Source organism: Canis lupus, chromosome 4, assembly GCF_048164855.1.
Source record: "Canis lupus baileyi chromosome 4, mCanLup2.hap1, whole genome shotgun sequence".
In the NCBI taxonomy this organism is placed as follows: Eukaryota; Metazoa; Chordata; class Mammalia; order Carnivora; family Canidae; genus Canis; species Canis lupus.
Window position 1 is genome coordinate 68,546,750 of NC_132841.1, and position 19,149 is coordinate 68,565,898.

The 19,149-nt window shown below is 36.8% G+C and overlaps 1 protein-coding gene across 1 annotated transcript in view; it reads left to right on the forward strand.

Moving 5' to 3' along the window:
* The window catches only part of OXCT1 (3-oxoacid CoA-transferase 1), a 134,103-nt gene that overhangs the window by 88,076 nt on the left and 26,878 nt on the right, over positions 1-19,149 (forward strand). The window lies entirely within an intron of this gene.

Sequence of the window (19,149 nt, forward strand, 5' to 3'; positions counted from 1 at the left end):
TGCAAAGGGGAATGCTAAATGGAAGTTTAAAAAAATTAAGATCAGGAAGGAACAATAGCAAATTCATTGGCAAGTCAGGCTCACTCAGCCTAGGTGCCCACCAGTGTTAATCTTCTAAGTAGGTAAAGGGACATGAGAATGTGTAAACTTTTCTTTTTGGAAATCTCAATTTTCAGTGATCTTAAAGAAATGTTGTCTTTTATTTGCTATCTGGGTCTTTTTGGGCTCTGGAGGAAAGGAATTCTTTCCCTCCTTGCTATGTTGTGTATGATGTGTTTGTGAACAACTGCTTAGTTCTAAGAACTTCAGCTGTGTATTGGAACTCATGTATTCGAACCAGAAGCTGAAAAAAAGGTTAGCTAGAAATCTGATTGATTCCAAGCTATGGTGCTACCTGGCCTCCCAGCAGCTATTGTAAGAATTTCTTTGATCATATACCTTCCATTTTCTCTGGAGTTAGAAGACAGACCGCTGTACAAAGAATGGGAGTTTGGTCACTTCCTCATCTTCTCCTTCGTAGTCCTCCTCCTCCCTCCCCTCCTCCTCCCTCCTTTCTCCTTCTCTTTATAGAAAGAATGAGCAGTGAGTGAGTTTGATATATGCAATTATTATCCCTTTCATTAGTGATGTATTTGTATGACTGCAACAGCCTGTTTCATTAAACAACCCACTTAAAAGAAAGGGAGGAAACATTACAAATGCTAGATGAAATCTCTCAGAAAACCATTTATTAATAATTTCATAAATAATGGTGCTGCCGATATAACTTAGCAGGAAATAAAACTAAAGGGCTGAAGACGTGACCCTGCCACTAAAGGCTAATGAATCTTGAAGACTAAGTTTTATGAAATAACTGGATTTGGCATTTTTAGTTGAAGTCTTTACTTCTTGCTTTACTCTTTTGGTTTAGAGATCATTTTTGATCAGCACTTTTATTAACATAAAAAGTTTTATTAGAGAAAATTTCAAATATATACAAATATAGAATAATAAAATATATACATCCAGTTTACACAATTATCCATTCATGGCCAATTTTGTTTCATCTATATTCCTGTTCACTTGCCCCTTCTCTCCAGATTATATTGAGGTAAATACCACATATATGATCCTACACCTTAATGTTTTAGTATTACCTCTGAAGTTCCTTTTATAAGCCACAAATCTGTTATCCCATTAACACGAAGGAGTTAAGGATATAATTTTAATATTATCCAGCTATACAGCACCCTAATTTTATTGATGGAAAACTTGAGTCCAGAAAAATGATGACCCGACTGAGGTCACAAAACTAGTTAGTAACTCAGGAAATCCTGGAACTCATCTCTCCTGTTTTGTAATACAATAGGAATATTGTTTCCATTATGAGGAAAAGTTTACTTTTGAAAAATAACATGTCAATACAAAGAGCCTCCCATTTTCCTTTCAAGTACACTTTGAAGTATTTCTCTATCTGTGGAGTTATTTAACCTTTTGAGACCTCAGCTCTTTTTTTTTAATTTTTTATTTTATTTAACTTTATTCATTCATGAAGGACACCGAGAGAGAGGCAGAGACATAGGCAGAGGGAGAAGCAGGCTCCATGCAGGGAGCCTGATGTGAGACTCGATCCTGGGACTCCAGGATCACACCCTGAGCCAAAGGCAGACACTAAACCACTGAGCCACCCAGACATCCCAGACCTCAGCTCTTTATTTTTAAAATGTGGTAAATGAGATGGGTTTTATTCAACAAATTTATTAGGAGTTGTTTGTTTGTTGTATTAGGTATATTAACCACTTTGGGTAGAGTACTAAGCAAACTTAGTACAACCTTTCTCCTTAAGAAGAATCTTATTTCTGTGGTGAATATGGTAAAAACGGGGTGAGTGATGGTACTGTGTAAAACCTTTTGTGCACTAAATATTAAATATGTTGATTCAGAAATAACTGACAGATGTATAATAGTTAAGTCTTCTGGTCCAGGAATATGGTGTATTTTGTCATTTATTCGGGTTTCATTTTACCTCATTCATTACCTTTATTCCTAATTATTTTTCAGCTTTTGCCAGTGTGTCCAGCTGGATATTTCATTTCAGTTTCTAAGTGGTCTTGCTAATATAAAGGAAAACTATTGGTTTTGTATATTTATCTTGTATTTATTAACTTTTAAAATTCTCTTATTAGCTAGTATAATTATTTTAGTATTTTCTTAGATATTCTATGAAGTATTCTTATCTATAAATTTTTTTCTTTTCTAAAGTGCATATCACTTACTTTCTTTTCTTTAACATAATATCCAAAACAATATAAGTAAGTAGTAATGATTGAGGATTTTCTTGATTTCGATAAGAATTCATTTAGAATTTTCACTTTTAATATTATGCTTGCTCTTTCTATTTTTATACTGTTTATACTGAATGCCCTTTATACTGTTTTAGAAGTTTCCTTTTATTTATAGTTTTAAAAGTGAATGGCTGTTCAATTTTATTCAGTGTGTTTACTGATTTAATCACACAGTTTAACTTGTTAATGTCATTATTTAAATAAGATATTGATAGATGTTATTTTTTAATACAAATGATCAATTTTTAACAATCTGTAAGATATTTTTATGCTAATTGGTCACCTCAGATTTTGTGACCTTTCTTGTGGCAGTTTTGTTCATTTTTATTTTGCTAGCAAGCATATCTTTTGGATTGTCACATTTATTTGTTCAGAGCACTGTGCAATATTCTTGTTTTAACTTCTTTAGTATCCTTAAAAACTGTTACTATATCTACTTTTTATTGCTAATTCTGTAAATGTGCATATTCGGTCTTCTCTTTTAATTAGACTTGTAAGAAATTTGCCTACTTTAAAGTTAGTCCAGTGTACTTTAAGAAATCTGTACATCTGGCGTCTGAGTGGCTCAGTCTGTGAAGCAGCGACCTTTAGTTCAGGTCATGATCTCAGGGTCCTGGGATCAAGCCCTCTGAGCCCCATGTCATCAGGCTCACTGCTTGGAGGGGAGTCTGCTTCTCCCTCTCTCTCCTCTCATCCCCCCCCCCTTTCAAATAAATATATAAAAAAATCTTTAAAAAAGGAAATCTGTAATTTATTAATGTCCTTTTTCTTATCTAGCTTCTATTTAATGTCATACTAGTTCTAGATTTATAAATTGAGTGCTTTATTTTCAGGCTTTCTAATTTTTTAATTTTTTTTTTTTTTTTTTTTTATTCATGAGAGACACAGAGAGAGAGAGGCAGAGACACAGGCAGAGGGGGAAGCAGGCTCCTCCCAGGGAGCCCAGTGGGGGACTTGATCTCTGGAGCTGGGATCACTCCCTGAGCTGAAGGCAGATGCTCAACCACTGAGCCATCCAGGCATTCCTTCAGGCTTTCTAGTTTTAAAAACATTTAGAGTTCTGCATAATTTTATATTGCCTTCTATAAACTTAGATATAAAACTCTTATATTTATTCATTTCTATGTAATTTTTAATTTTAGTTTTGATTTCATTTTTGATTCCATTATTTTTAGAAAGTGTTCCAGCATTTGATCATATTAGCCCTGGGATGTGTATTGGTAGACCCACAGAAACAGTGCTAGATCTGATCATGGCTATATTGTTAAGAACCACGTAGAGCAGCTAGCTCCTTTTTGGGGGTCATAAGATATAGCAACATATCTTGCAACCCTAGAGATAGCTCCGTAAATTCACATTGTGAGAGGCATATGACTTTGTGACTGAGTGAATATCAGTTTGACATATCACATCTTATCTCTTTCTAGACCTTCATTATTAAAATTGAATGCCAGGCAAAATCATCAGCATTTTACATTTAGCTTTCTTCCTCCTTTCCTTTTCCCTCGTCAGCCAATATAGTTGAATTTTCCTAAGTAAAAGACAAATAGCATTTTTGAACTTTATTATACCCAGTATATTCAACATTGCTTATCTTATCACTTCATAATAACTCAAATAGATTATTAGAGTATTTGTAATAATACTTTAAACAATATTCCACATATATGATTTTTTCAAATTATATATATCTGTGTAAGTCCAATTTCTTTAAAAAATATATGGAAAACAGATCACTAATTTTGTTACAGTTATGCATAAAAAGTAAGTAAATATGTTTTTGCATGAAGTCCTGGCACAGAGTCCTTTGAGGGAGACCCACACACTTTAATTCAGGAACATGGAGATTTGACATATTTTACCCATTCATTATCTGTTTTGCATATTTCTGGATCATAGTTACAGCCCTTAAAATTAACAGTATTGGATAAGGAATTTCTGATTGGTGAGTTTTCAGTATGATTTAGGTGCTAGTAGATCTGACTATTTTTGTTTAAACTGAAACTACATAGGACATTCTCCAGGATTACTGTCTGCTTCTTGACTAACTCTATTAATACCATCTAACAGATTAGGAACAGTAAGAAAGAAAAATAGTGCAATAAATTCAACAAAATGAATATTTTAAAATAAGAATCTTCTATGGGGATTCAATTACCTCTTTCTGGAAGCTAGAGACTTTATCCAATTTTTTTTTTCTGACTTGCTCTATAACTTTAAGTAACGTATTTAACTTTTTCTTGTTGATTTTTCTTTTTGTAAAGGAAAGCAGCTTGAATTATATCTATTTTCTGCAAGTACTGTTTAGGTGAGGAATTATCTTCATAAAATTGTGTTTATTAAAAGATGCTTAGCATGGAAAAAGTAAACCATAACAAAAAATAAATAACAAAGCAAAAAATAAAAATGGTATTTATATGTCATAGAACAAAGGTCCAGTCTATATTCTCAGTTTTTGCAAATTTGTGATAATATGGCTGCAGAACACTTTTATAATGGTTCTCATTACCATGTTTGATTTTTTTCAGACTTTCTCAGAAGTCTAAGCTATCATTAGGACAAGCTAATCAAAATAATAGTAACTTGGATAGTAAAGTTTATATATTTGGGGAAAAAATAAAACACAGCAAGGGAAACTATCAAAATGAAAAGGCTGTCTACCAAATAGGAGAAAATATTTGTAAATTGTGTATCTTATAAGAGGCTAATATCCAAAATATACAAAGAACCTCTACAACTCAATTGCACCAAAAAAAAAAAAAAAAAAGACTACAAATGGGCAGACGTTTTGACTACTTTTCCAAAGAAGACATCCAGATGGCCAACACACACATGAAAAAGGTGCTCAACATCTATAGTTATCAGGGAAATGCAAATCAAAACCATAGTGAGATACTGCCTCATACTTGTTAGTATGGCTTTTATCAAGAGGACAAGAAATAACAAGTGTTGGCAAGATCGTGGAGGAAAAAAAGGGGTCCTTGTACACTGTCGGTGGGAATGCAAACTGGTACACCCACTGTAAAAGACAGTATGGAGGTTCCTAAAATAATTAAAAATGAAACTACCACATAAACGAGCAAATCTCTTTCTGGGTATTTATCTGAAGAAAATAAAAACATTAACTCAAAAAGATATATGCACCTCTATGATCATTGCAGCTTTGTTTACAGTGGCCAAGATATAGAAATAGCTTAAGTGTCCATTGATGGATGAATGGATAAAGAAATTGTGGTAAATCTACAATGGAATATTATTCAGCCATAAGATATGAAATCTTGCTGTTTGTGATAACATGAGTGGACCTTGAGGGCATTATGCTAAGTGAAATAAATGAAAAGAAGACAGATACTATATGATCTTTCTTAAATGTGGAATCTAAAAAACAAAAAGCAAGTTCATAAATACAGAGAACAGCTTAATGGTTGCCAGAAGCGGGTGATGGAGCCATGAGAAATGGGTAAGGAGGGTCGAAAGGTGAAAAGAAAAAATTAAAAAGACATTAACAACAACAGAAACCCACATATGCAATTTTCAGAACTATCTTATTTTTTATCCAGCTACTAACTTGTGACTTTATGTTAGAGTACTCTGCAATGGTAAATGTTGGGTCCTGCAAAGAAATAAAGTTCACTTATGACAAGAAAAAAAAATATTGTAGCCAAAAACAAAGCACAGATTCATTTAACCATCATAAATTTACTTGTTTTTAGGGAGTTAGAGTTTGCAGAGTTTTTTTAGCAATAAACTGGAAGAGTTATTAGAAGAGGCCCTCACAGAGGGAAATCTGAGAACTAATCTCCGTGTTGTTCTTACTTTGATGAAAAAACAAAAACCACAGGAACAAGCCACATACTGAGATTTTTTAAAAAAAATAAACTGTATTTTGGAATAACTAGATTTTTAGAAAAGTTTCTGAGCTAGAACAAAGAGTTTTCATATTCCCTCCCCCAATTTCTCTCATTATTACAGTATTCTATTACCATAGTACATTTGTCAAAACTAAGAAATACACAATTACAGTGGAGTCAGGATAGGGTATCCGTCTTTTTTTTTTTTTTTAATTGTAGTAAGAACACTTAACATGAGATCTACCCTCTTCAATTTTCAGGTGCACAATATGATATTAGAGCTGTAGGCACAGTGTTGTACAACAGATCTCTGGAGTTTATCTTGTATAACTGAAACTTTATACTCATTGAACAGCTCTGCATTTCCCACTCTCCCGCTAGCCCCTGACAACCATGGTTTACTCTGCTACTATGAGTCTGATTACTTAGATACTTTGTGTAAATGGAATCCTGAGGTATTTGTTCTTCTGTGACTGGCTAATTTTACTTAGTATATTGTCTTCTAGGTTTATCCATGTTGTGGCATATGGCAGGATTTCCTTCTTTTTAAAGGCTGAATAATATTCTATTGTATGTATACACTGCATAGTTTTTATTCATTTGTCAATGGACATTTAGGCTGTTTTATATCTTTTTTTTTTAATTTTTTATTTTATTTTTTTATTTATGATAGTCACAGAGAGAGAGAGAGAGAGAGGCAGAGACACAGGCAGAGGGAGAAGCAGGCTCCATGCACCGGGAGCCCGATGTGGGATTCGATCCTGGGTCTCCAGGATCGCGCCCTAGGCCAAAGGCAGGCGCCAAACCGCTGCGCCACCTAGGGATCCCTTGTTTTATATCTTGACTTCTGTGAATAACGCTTCAGTGAACATGGGAGTGCAGGTAATATTCCTTTTTAAAAAAAATTTTTTTTCTTTATTTATGATAGTCACAGAGAGAGAGAGAGAGAGAGGCAGAGACACAGGCAGAGGGAGAAGCAGGCTCCATGCACCGGGAGCCCAACGTGGGATTCGATCCCGGGTCTCCAGGATCACGCCCTGGGCCAAAGGCAGGCGCTAAACCGCTGCGCCACCCAGGGATCCCCCTTTTGATATTCCTGATTTCAGTTTTTCTAGATATATGTCCAAGAGTGGAATTGCGAAATCATGTGGTTATTCTGTTTTTAATTTGGTGGGAAACTACCAAACTACTCAAATTATTCTTTATGAGTAGCTGTACCATTTTATATTCCCACCAATAGTGTACAAGGGTTCCAGTTTCTTCACATTCTTGTCAATACTTATCTTTTGGGTTTGTTTTTGTTTCGGGGTTTTTTTTGATAATAGATATGAGATGATACTTCATTGTGGTTTTGATTTGCATTTTTTTGGTGATTAGTGATATGGAACATCTTTTCATTCAACTGTATGTAGGCCATTTCTATGTCTTCTTTGGAGAAATGTCTTTTCAAGTCCTTTGTCCATGTTTTAGTTGAGTTCAGTTTTTTTTTTGCTGTTGTAAGAGTTCCTTATATATTTTGAGCATTAACCCTTTATCAGTTGTATGGTTTGCAGATATTTCCTCCCATTCCTTAGGATGCTTTTTTATTTTGTTGTTTCCTTTGCTATGCAGAAGCTTTCTAGTTTTATGTAGTCCCACTTGTCTACTTTTGCTTTTGTTCCCTTTTGTTACTCCGTAAGATTCCAATTTTATTCTTTTCCGTGTTAATAATCCAGTTTTTCCAACACCATTTGTTGAAGAGTCTACCTTTTCTCTGTTGTGTGTTCTTGGTACCCATCCTGAAGATCAGTTGGATGTATATGGTTGGATTTACTTGGGGCTCTTTTCACTGCTACATTACTCTTAGTCTGTTTTTATGCCGATATCATTTTAATTACTGTAGCTTTGTAACATTTTGAAATGAGGGAGTGATTTCAGGAAAACAAATTCAGCTTTGTTCTTCTTTCTCAAGATTGCTCTATTTAGGGTCTTTGTGCTTCCATATAAATTTCAGGATTGTTTTCTTCTTTTTTTATAAAAAAATTCCATTGGTATTTTGATAGGCATTGCTTTGACTCTGTAGATCACTTCAGGTAGTATGGACATTTTACCAATATTAGGTCTTTGAGTTTGTGAATATGAGATGTCTTTCCATTTATTTGTGTCTTCTTTAATTTATTTCATCAGTGTTTTATAGTTTTCAGTGTAAAAGTTTTTCAGGTACGTTACTATTAATATCAATTTTTTCCATTATTGTTCTCTTTTTTAGGATCCATAAAAAAGAATACCATATTACATTTAATTGTTGCATCTCCCTCATCTTCTCTGGGAGAAGACTGTTTTTCTGAGAAAAAGACTTCTGTGTGATAGTTTCTATTCTTGCCTTGTTTTTCATGACTTTGATAGTCTTGAGAAGTACTGGCCAGATGTCCTGTAGAACATCCCCCACTCTTGTATTATACATCTCCGTCACAATTCCTGGGTGATGAGGTACATTGTCAATGAGCAGTAATATTTTGAGAGAACTCTTTTTGTGTGTGTGTAGTAAGTCTCAAGAGTAGGCTTAAAATATTTAGTAAACCATGTTGTAAACAGATGGGCTATCATACAGGCTTTGTTGCTCCATTTATAGAGCACAGGCAGAGTAGATTTACCATAATTCTTAAGGGCCCTAGGAGTTTTGGAGTGGTAAATAAGCATTGGCTTTTTTACAACTTCAATTCACCAGCTGTATTAGCCCCTAACAGAGAGTCAGCTTATCCTGTGAAGCTGTGAAACCAGACATTGACTTCTCTTCTCTAGCTATGAAAGTCCCAGATGGCCTCTTTTTTCAAGAGAAGGTTGTTTAATGTACATTGAAAATCTCTTTAGTGTAGCCATCTCCGTTATTTATCTTCAGCCAGATCTGGATTGATGCAGCTTCTGCATTAGCACTTGCTGCTTCACCTTGCACCTATGTGTTATGAAGATGGCTTCTTTCCTTAAACCTCATGAACCAACCTCTGTTAGCTTCAAACTTTTCTCCTTCAAGTTCATCACCTTTCCCAGCCTTCACAGAATTGAATAGAGATAGGGCCTTGTTCTGGATTAGACTTTAGCCTAACAGGAATGTTATGGCTGGTTTGATCTTTTATCTAGACCACTCAGGCGTCCTCAATATCAGCAGTAAGGCTCTTTCACTTTCATATTATTTGTGTGTTCACTGGACTAGCACTTTTAATTTCATTCAAGAACCTTTCCTTTGAATTCACAGCTTCACTAACTGGCACAGGAGGCCTAACTTATGGCCCAGCTTTCAACATACTTTGCTCACTAAGTTTAACCATTTCCAGCTTTTGATTTAGAGTGAGACATGTGGAACTCTTCCTTTCACTTGATCATTTAGAGGCTATTGTGGGGTTATCAGTTGTCTTAATTTCAGTATGGTTATGTCTCAGGGAATAGGGAGACCTAGGGAGAGGGACAGAGATGAGGGAATGGCCAGTGGGGGGAACAGTCAAGTCAAAATACCCACAACTTAATTAAGGTCATTATCTTATGTGGGTATGACTGATGACACCTCAAAACAATTAACAACAGTAAAATCAAAGATTACAGATCACCATAATAATGATAATGAAAAAGTTTGAAGTATTGTGAGAATTACCAAAATATAACACACACATGAGTTGAGCAAATGCTGTTGGAAAAATGGCTCCAGTAGACTTGTTCAGTGCAGGGTTGACATGTACCTTCAATATGTAAAAACATATAGTATGTGTAAGTACAATAAAACAAAGTATGCTCATACTAACCCACAGTCATACAGTTTTAATAATAAAGGTAAACAACTTTTTTTAGAGGAAAAAAGTAACTCCTTCCTGAACAGCTATGTGTCCGTGATTACCAAGAAACTGTTTCCTTCCAAATTCCAGACCTAACACAGTATTCTGTGTTTTTATTCTTGGGAATAAAAATAAAATAATTTCTAGCAAGTACATCCCAGCTCCAAGTATTTGCCATGCATGAGTTCCAGATGAATGTGAATCAATACAATTGATTTTTATTTTTTATTTTTTATGAGAGACACACAGAGAAAGGCAGAGACATAGGTAGAGGGAGAAGCAGGCTCCCTGCATCAGGAGCCTGATGCAGGACCCGATCCTGGGACCCTGAGATCAGCACCTGAGGACAAAGGCAGATGCTCAATCACTGAGCTACCCAGGTGCCCCAATAAAGTTCTTACTGCAGCTCTTGCTACTCACCTGAGGATATACTAAATTTAAAATACTCAACTTAGGTTCCAAATAAAATGTATCTGAAATAATCAAGTTTTTTTACTCACACATCGGTTTTTATTTTTTTAGAGATTTTATTTAGATTTTATTGGACAGCACAAGTAGGGGGGAGCAGGAGAGGGAGAAGCAGTCTCCCTGCAGAGCAGGGGCTCGATGTGGGGCTCAGTCCCAGGACCCTGGGATCATGACCTGAGCCTAAGGCAGATGCTTAGCTGACTGAGCCACCCAGTTGCCCTACACACTGGTATTTAATACTATTTTCTCATGTATGTGATATCCATCTCTAGTATTGTGGAAGTTAAATTATCACAACATCAAGATCAGAAACTTATGAAGTTTAGGGATTTAAAACACTGGTGTATCAAGAAATGAGTTAAAGTTTCTCTATATTTCTACTCTTGATCTTTGTATTTTACTTCAAAAAATATTTTAAATTATTTATTCTATTCTCAGTATTTTGAGAATGAATACTTCATGTGGGATGCCTGGGTGGCTCAGTTGGTTAATCATCCAACTCTTCATTTCAGCTTAGGTCATGATCTCAAGGTTGTGAAATCGAGACCTGTGTTGGGCTCTACGCTGGGTTGGAGCATGCTTGAGATTCTCTCTTTCCCCTGCCCTCTGCCCCTCCCCTCTGAGCTCTCTCTCTCTCCCTCAGTGTCTCTCTCTAAAAATAAATAAATATTTTAAAAACATCTCACTTTTCCTTTTGTTCCCCAGCATCAGCTCTCTTGTCTCTCTCTCTCTCTCTCTCTCTCTCTCTCTCTTTGGCCATCTATGAGCTGGCTCTTGAAAAGATAAAGTAGAAATTAATGTTCCCTCAATGTCCCTTGTTATGTATCTTTCCAAAATATTAACTTTATGGCAAATTCCCTGAAGTAATTCTCTCAACCTATTATAGTGTCTGAAAAAGTTCTTTGTTTCTACCTTATTCTCCCCAGTTTGAGAAGGAGCCATTTTGCCTTTTATGCACTTTCAGTTCCTAGGTCCTCAAAGGAAAATTTATGCTTTTTGATTTCTGATGCCAGTGATGTTAGCGGCTTCCTCCCGGCTCCTCACCACCCCCTCCCACCCCCCCCACCCCCCCCCCCGCCCACCTCAACACACACACAGTGACATTGCTCCCTAGCTTTCTCTGTTGTTCTCAGAGGTGGGTTATTCTCAAAAAGACGGTGTGCTTCTCCTTCTTGGGGTTAGACCACACACTGGTCCCAGGATCTGACTCTACGTGAAATGATGTTGCCCATGGTTCTCCTAGTCCTGAAGATAAGGTATGCTTTCTGAGAAAAGCAGAAGTGAGACTTCCCTTCATAGGTCAGAGCCATCAGGTGGCCCCACGTTACAGATCAGGACTTGCACAGGGAGAAAAAACTTAAAAGACTCTTCAGTAATGACTTATTTACTTAATACTTATTTATGTATAATAATCCTTAATCATTTTAAATAAAAACAAATCCCTTCATATGTATCCTGGAGTACTTGCTCAAGTTCTTTCCATTGATGTCTTCTCTAGGAAGCCTGATAAAACAGGTGAACTCTCTTAGCCAGGTTCTTTGATGTCTGTTTTCGTCTCTGCAGAATTATGAATTAACTCTATGAGAACTAAAATCATACCTTCAAAACAGAATTTTTCCCCTGTCCGTTTATTTAACCCAGTAAAATAGAACAGAGTGTTAATCTATCTGATCTTACACAAAGAAGTTAACCTATGCAAAGTGCCTCATTTATAACCAAAAGAGGCCTAGTCACACACTGGTTATAATTTAGGAAAAGAAAATGTGAAAGTTTCATACTTCTAACTATTCACCTAATAAATGCTTACTAATCTCCTGTATAAAGGTGGAGTTAATGATTCACAGTCGATTTTTCTGTGTGTTGTGATTTTTTCTTTACTTGGAGTGATGAGGTTTCAGAATTGAACTATGAAGACACTACTGAGTGGTATTTATACTTTTACAAAATGAGAAAATTGGGGCAGTTAATAGGAACAGAACTCACTTTTTCTATTTGAAGTTAATTGATTTCTTTAGTGTACAGGCACTGACTAATCCAAATAAATATGGTCAATCAGAATATGGTAGTCATAGCTTTGGAGCCCACCATTGTATTTTCAGTTGCTAGATGATAGTGGAATTGGGAAGAGACTGCTCAGGGATTAGGGTTCCTCTCATGAGGAAGAATTTCAATTATAACTACCTATATGGCCTGGCCACTACCTGCCAGTGGAACATCAACCCTGATCTTAATGCGGGTCATTTGGCAGATTCTACAATAGGGATAAGTAGGGATGCTGTGAGAGCACCCAAGAGAGATCCCTAGTCAAATCTTGTTGATGGGGTGGGACAGAGGCATGTAAGTAAATACATTCTGGAAGAAGTAGTTATGTGATATGTAAAGAGTGAGCTGGAGTACACTTAATAGAAATGAGGTGGGACCTTATGGCATAATGTGAAGCCATATGCAGTCCATAATCAACTCACTATTCCTGGCACAGAAATGGGATCTGAGGTGTGAGGAAATGGGGAGAGTTGAGGCAAGGTTGTTCCAGGCCTTGTATCCCAACTGAGGGCTTAGGCTCTGCCCTGGCACATTGGGGAACTACTGAAAGGTTTTAAGCAGAAAAAGAACAATAAAATACTCATTTTAGAGAGATTATAGAGATTATAGTCATGGCTATGGGTTGGAATGGAGAGACAAGGCTGGACACAGGTTGACTAATAGGTATGTTACAGCACTGTAGGGAGAAATCATAAGGCTCTTAAGTGAGAAAAGTTCGAGTTCAAGAAATACTGGAAAAATTGGAGTTTTTTGTGACTGAATGGCTGATTGCACATAGGTAATGAAGGAACGGCGAGAGATAAGGAAGTTTCTGGTGTGGACCTTGATGTGAATGATTGGCTACTAACTGAGATTGGGAGTTAGTAGGTAGATGAGATTTGCCTTGGTAAAGATACTTATTTTTGACCGTACTGAGCTGAGGCATGAGTTGAGGTAAAGGTTTTTGTTTCTCACACAGAACCGAAAGAAGGATCCCTGATTAGCAGCCAGCTCTCTTCTGTGCAGTAATTTGGGGACTGAGATTCATTTATCCGTGGCTCCACCATTTTCAACATGTAGTTGACAGATGGGAAGAACATGGAGCATAGTTCTTGAAAGATTTTATGATCCAACCCTGGAACTATTATGTCACTTTCACCTACTTTCTGTTGGCCAGAACTTATTTACATGACCAACCCTAACCTCAAGGAAAGCTGGAAAATGTCTGTGCCCAGGAACAAGAGGAAACATTTTTGGGAATTAGCTTATATATTGTGCCACCTGATGACTAGAGACAGGGGAAGATGGAGAAACTGGAGCAAGATCCCTGAGAGAACAGGAATAAGAGAGTACTAAAATGAAGTTTTGAGTTTGTCCAGTTGCAGCTTTTTGACAAGCTTTTCTTTCTTTTTTTTTTTTTAAGCCCATATTATGATTGGTGGCTGATGTTTGTTATAATTTGTTAACTTATGTGGCAATAGAGACTGTAATTATATTTCTAGCTCCATACTAGCTGGTTTACATGATCAGTCCCTCTATCCTGGGAAATACAATTAATCTTTGAAAGGAAAATCACATTTTTCTTGTTTTTGAATACAAAGTATAATGCAGAAAAGAGAAATATTTGTGCTGTAACTTTGTTATAACTTGGCAAAACTAAGATAAATTATAAGTCCTTTTCTCTAAAACAGAAGTCTGACTTCTCCTTTACGTTTAAACACATAATGATATTACATTTTTTTATTTTCCTTCACTCCTGCCCTTTAGCTAGGAGCATGTTTAGAGGCCCTTTCTTATTTAGAGCATTTTTTAATAGTGGGGAAGTGAGATAGAAATAAAGAGGCTTACATTTGGATTGAGGTGGGTACTTAATGCTCTGGTGTTTCATTTTGAGCCACAAACCCTAGTTTTATTAATAAATCACTCTTCCCTTTTTCTTCCAGTCAATTAATGGTTTTCAGTGAGTCACATGGCATTCATTTAAAATGCTTTAAAAATTGTTTCTATATATTGTATGTTGTTTCTCACCTAAGACCAGAATATAGGTGACAAATCTGCAGATAAGCCATTACTACTTATATACTAATGATAAAGGTGATGGAAGACTCATTTTTAGTATGTTTTATAACGTATTTTAAACAGCATTTCACAGAACTATTCAAATGTATTCATTTTACCTTTTTTGTAAAAACCTTAAAACATCACCAAAGGTCATGTTTAGAACTTGAATTACTGTCTTTGGGAGTGCAATTTAATATTTGTACTTTGATGCATTGAAGGTTTTTTTTAATGTTTTTTTTATTTTTTTTTAAGATTTTATTTATTTATTCATAGAGACAGAGAGAGAGAGAGAGAGAGAGAGAGAGGCAGAGACACAGGCAGAGAAAGAAGCAGGCATCAGAGAGCCTGACGTGGGACTCTATCCAGGGTCTCCAGGATCACGCCCTGGGCTGCAGGCGGCGCTAAACCGCTGCGCCACCGGGGCTGTCCTTTTTTTAATGTTAATAACAATTCTTTTACTTTCAAATTCTCGTGTTAGGAAATAGGATCAAAGTAATAAGTAAATTATATTTAAAATAATTGATTTCAGTTTAAATCTACTTTCTAGAAATAAGTTAGATATCTGTATTCATCTTTTATTCTTAATTCCTATTTTGGTGCCTGGTTTATAATTGACCTTGAATAAAAAATATTCATGAATTGAGGATAATGCTTGAGTCAGTATCTTTTTAGAAAAATTTATAAGTGTGTCATAATAAAGCATGCAGCATTTCTAGTTCATCTTATTGCTGTGTTCTTTGCATACTTGATACTGGAGTCAGTCCTTCACTGTGCAAAGATGAGTTGGCCATGAAACGAGTATCCAGCAATCATCTCTCCATTATGCTAGCCAGAATACATTTCAGAGCTGAAGTTGCACCATTCAAGAAATGTATGTTTGCTGATGAGACTTTAAAGAAAGCTACACTTTGTGTCACTCTGGCCCAGTTCTTCAATCATGCCCAGAATCTCTTCTTCATCACAGGCCTATTTTTCTCCAAGAATCACTTTCCCTCTTGTGATTTATTTAAAGGTATATTTTTAGCTTCATAACCTCTCTGTTTTATCAGCTTCTTGTTTGTATGTCTAATAGGATGTTGGATTTGGAGGAGGGAGATAGAGATGGCTGTAAGGTCTGTATCTCATCTCTATAAAATGGCAAGCATTGTGTTGGACATCTGGATAGGTAAATTTTGGTATCTGGCACAGTCTCCTGCTTCAAAGAGCAGTAGTATATTATCCTCCTAAGAGACCTGCTCCCTCCTCTCTTGTGCAACTGTAACAGTTTTAACTCTATGCCATAGAACTCATTTAGATGCCACATTATTTTATCAGTCATACTAGCTGCTATAGCAAATAGGACTCCCAATTTCAGTGGCTTAGCACCTTATGTGTTTACTTTTCACTGTTATTGTATAGCACAGTGTGTTTCTAAATAAGTGGGCTCTGCTGTACCCAGTCATTTACAGACCCTGAAGAACTCTGAAGGAGCTCAGTCATTCTCCAAGGTCACCTTGGATGTCAGTGTCCAGATTGCAGAAGGCAAAAGAGCATGAGGAATTGCATGTGAGAGTTTCTTATGGGCAGGAGCCTGGAAATCACAGATATTACCTCCCTTCATTGTCTAGAACTCAGGTACCTGGTCACCCCTGACTGTAGTACAGAATCAGAAAATGCAAGTTGTTGAGTCCCAAAAGAGTGGCTGCTAAAATGGGTTGAAGAGAAGTGATGAATTTCCCACCTGCATTGGAGACTATATGCCTCCTCTAACCCTGTTTCTTTCTGCCGGTATAGATAGAATGAACTGTTTTCCTTCAGTAATTGATTCTGTTTGAGAAATCATCTGGGAACTGAAGTGGAAGGAAATAGGTTATTTTCTTTTTCAATACAATGAATTTACTTTTAAAAACAGGAAAACCAAATATTTGAAGGTGTTTCTGTTAACCTGCTAGAAATACTTTCCATTAGGCGATGCTGCTGCTCTCTTTGCCATGTGGCATGGTGCTGCTGTGAGACACCACCTCTGAGAGATCCCCTGCCCGGCACCAGCCACCTCTTCCTGCCTCTGCTTCCCCAGGCACCATCAGCATGGGCATCCTCATTGCTCTACTAGGACTTGAACAGGCCTATGTTATTAGTTTGATCCATTCACTCCTCACTCATCCAAGCACTTACAAGATGGGGGAAAAAAGTGGAAATGCACTGTGTTATAATTATATCCTAATTAGCAAGGATGAGCAGGGAGGGGAAAAGGCACTTAGCACTAGGCTCTTGGGGATGAGGGAGTGGTGGCAATGCTTATTTTAGATAGAGGAAGTTTGGAGCACCCGTGTGGCTCAGTCAGGCATCGGACTCTATTTCAGCTCAGGTCATCATCTCAGGGTCATGAGATTGAGCCCTGCATCAGGTTCCCTGCTCAACAGGAAGTCTGCTTCTCTCCTTCTCCCCCTTCCTCTTCTGTCACTCATACTCTTTCTCTCTCTATCTCCCTCTCTAAAATAAATAAATAAACCTTTAGAGGGAGGAAGTTTGCTCCAAATTTCCTTAATTACTTGTGGACGCTTTTCCTTCCCTCGATGATGAAGTTTATAAGAAGCCTGTTGTCATCAACTCTAACTCTAGCACTCTGTACAATGACAGGCTCGTACTAGATTCTCAGTAAACCGAATAGCCTGGATGGTGATATAAGTCAATGAATTTATAAATTTTATTTACTCTTCAGTTTTCCATATATTATCTCATGCACTCCTCATAACAGCTCTATGATAGGGCATTCTTACTCTTGGTTTATAGATAATGGATTCAGAGATAATTCAGAGAATTTGCCAGTGTCGTACAGTGGGTTCATAGACTAGATCTCAAGTGTTCTGCACCTAATCTTAGGTATATGGGCAAGAATGTTCCTTTTAGCAGAAACAGAGATGGTTGTTCTGCCATGTTCTGTAGCTCTTTCCGTTCCTGCCAGCACAGTGTTTTGTATCCAGTAGGCACTCTATAAATATCTTAAAATAATTGACAATGATTTAAAACATGTAAATGGGGCAGCCCCAGTGGCTCAGCAGTTTGGCACCACCTTTGGCCTAGGGCCTGATACTGGAGACCCGGGATCGAGTCCCACATTGGGCTCCCTGTATGGAGCCTGCTTCTCCCTCTGCCTGCGTCTCTGCCTCTCTCTCTCTCTCTCTCTGTATATCTCTCATGAATAAATAAATAAAATCTTAAAAAGTAAATAAAACATGTAAATCAGATTAACCTGAATTGGGACATGCTTGTTGTTAGAGGCTGGCATAAGCTTTTACCCACCATTATTGTGCCACAGGCGAAAAAATTTGCCTCTGGTATATTCTAATTCTAGGATTTTTTAAAATGCTAGCTTAGTTTCTGCTTTTCTTTGACTTCTTCATTCTGCTAGCACTTATAGTCTTCCCAAGGACACTGTCTTGTGGAAGCTGAGACTGGCTGCATGTTCTTACCACAACAGGTTAATTCATTTTCCAATGGACTTGCTTTAGTGTCCTTGGCCCTAAAATCTCAAACTTCCTTAGTATTGGAGTTTATGATAAATATTCATTGGTTCCATCTCTGAATTACTCATATTTCATCCCATAAAGGTAGAGAAAATATATTTCTCTACAGAAACATTATTTTTATTTTATCCCATAAAGGTATTGGTGTTCTCTACAGAAATACTATGAAAATAATATACCTAACTTATTAAAGTTGCAGCTAACTAATGAAGGCATGGCTCCTAGAAGTATAAAATTACACATTTCCATGTAGGTATTCTCACTCAAACGTACATGTCTGAAGACAGACTTACTTTGTACGTTCCATTTCTGTCCTCCTCCCTACCCCCTTCCCCCGCTACCCTGCAGCCATTTCCAGTTCCTGCCCATCTCATTTAGTGGCAGGCTCCAAACCATGAAGACATCCTGACCACTTGTTCCTTTCCTTTATATAATGCACATCTAATTCATGTTCGTCCAGTGTTGGCATTGACCTCTAAAATGTTTCTGAAATCAGAGGATCTGAGACCTCTATGTTTGAAAGCCAAGTGTGAGTGCATTGCCTAATCTCCTTGTAGCTATGAAATTTTGGGGAAGGAGCTGAGAGTTTACTGACAAATCAGCAAGAGGACTTGGATTAAAGAATTAAAAATTTAAGGAGATTTCAATGTTAGAAGACATTTCTCTTCAATATATTTGAATAAGAATTTATTTCATCGTCTCTGGAAACACCTGATTTTTCCAAGACTCTGTAACCAGGAGACAGAACAGACAGTGGGAATTATTCAGAGTATGTGGCCTGTAGAATATGGCTGGTAAATGTTTAATGAATCAGGAGATGGACAGGTGAACAAAAATAGAATGGTGATGGTGAAAGTCCTGAACTCTGCTTGTTTTCTGTTTTTGCTTAACAGAAATAAACGTTTTGTTTTGTTTGGCTTATTTTCCTAGGAGCAAGATAAATGCCAAGTTTTAGAAAGGCAGACCCACCTCTTTATATTAATCATTACTAGGGAAACACCATTAGTGCCTTAGCCTACTACCTAATGGCATTTTAATCTGCAGGAAATCCAAGAGAGTGCTTTAGAAAGTGTTTGTAATTGAAGACTCAGTGGTGCCGATTATGTGTTTAAAA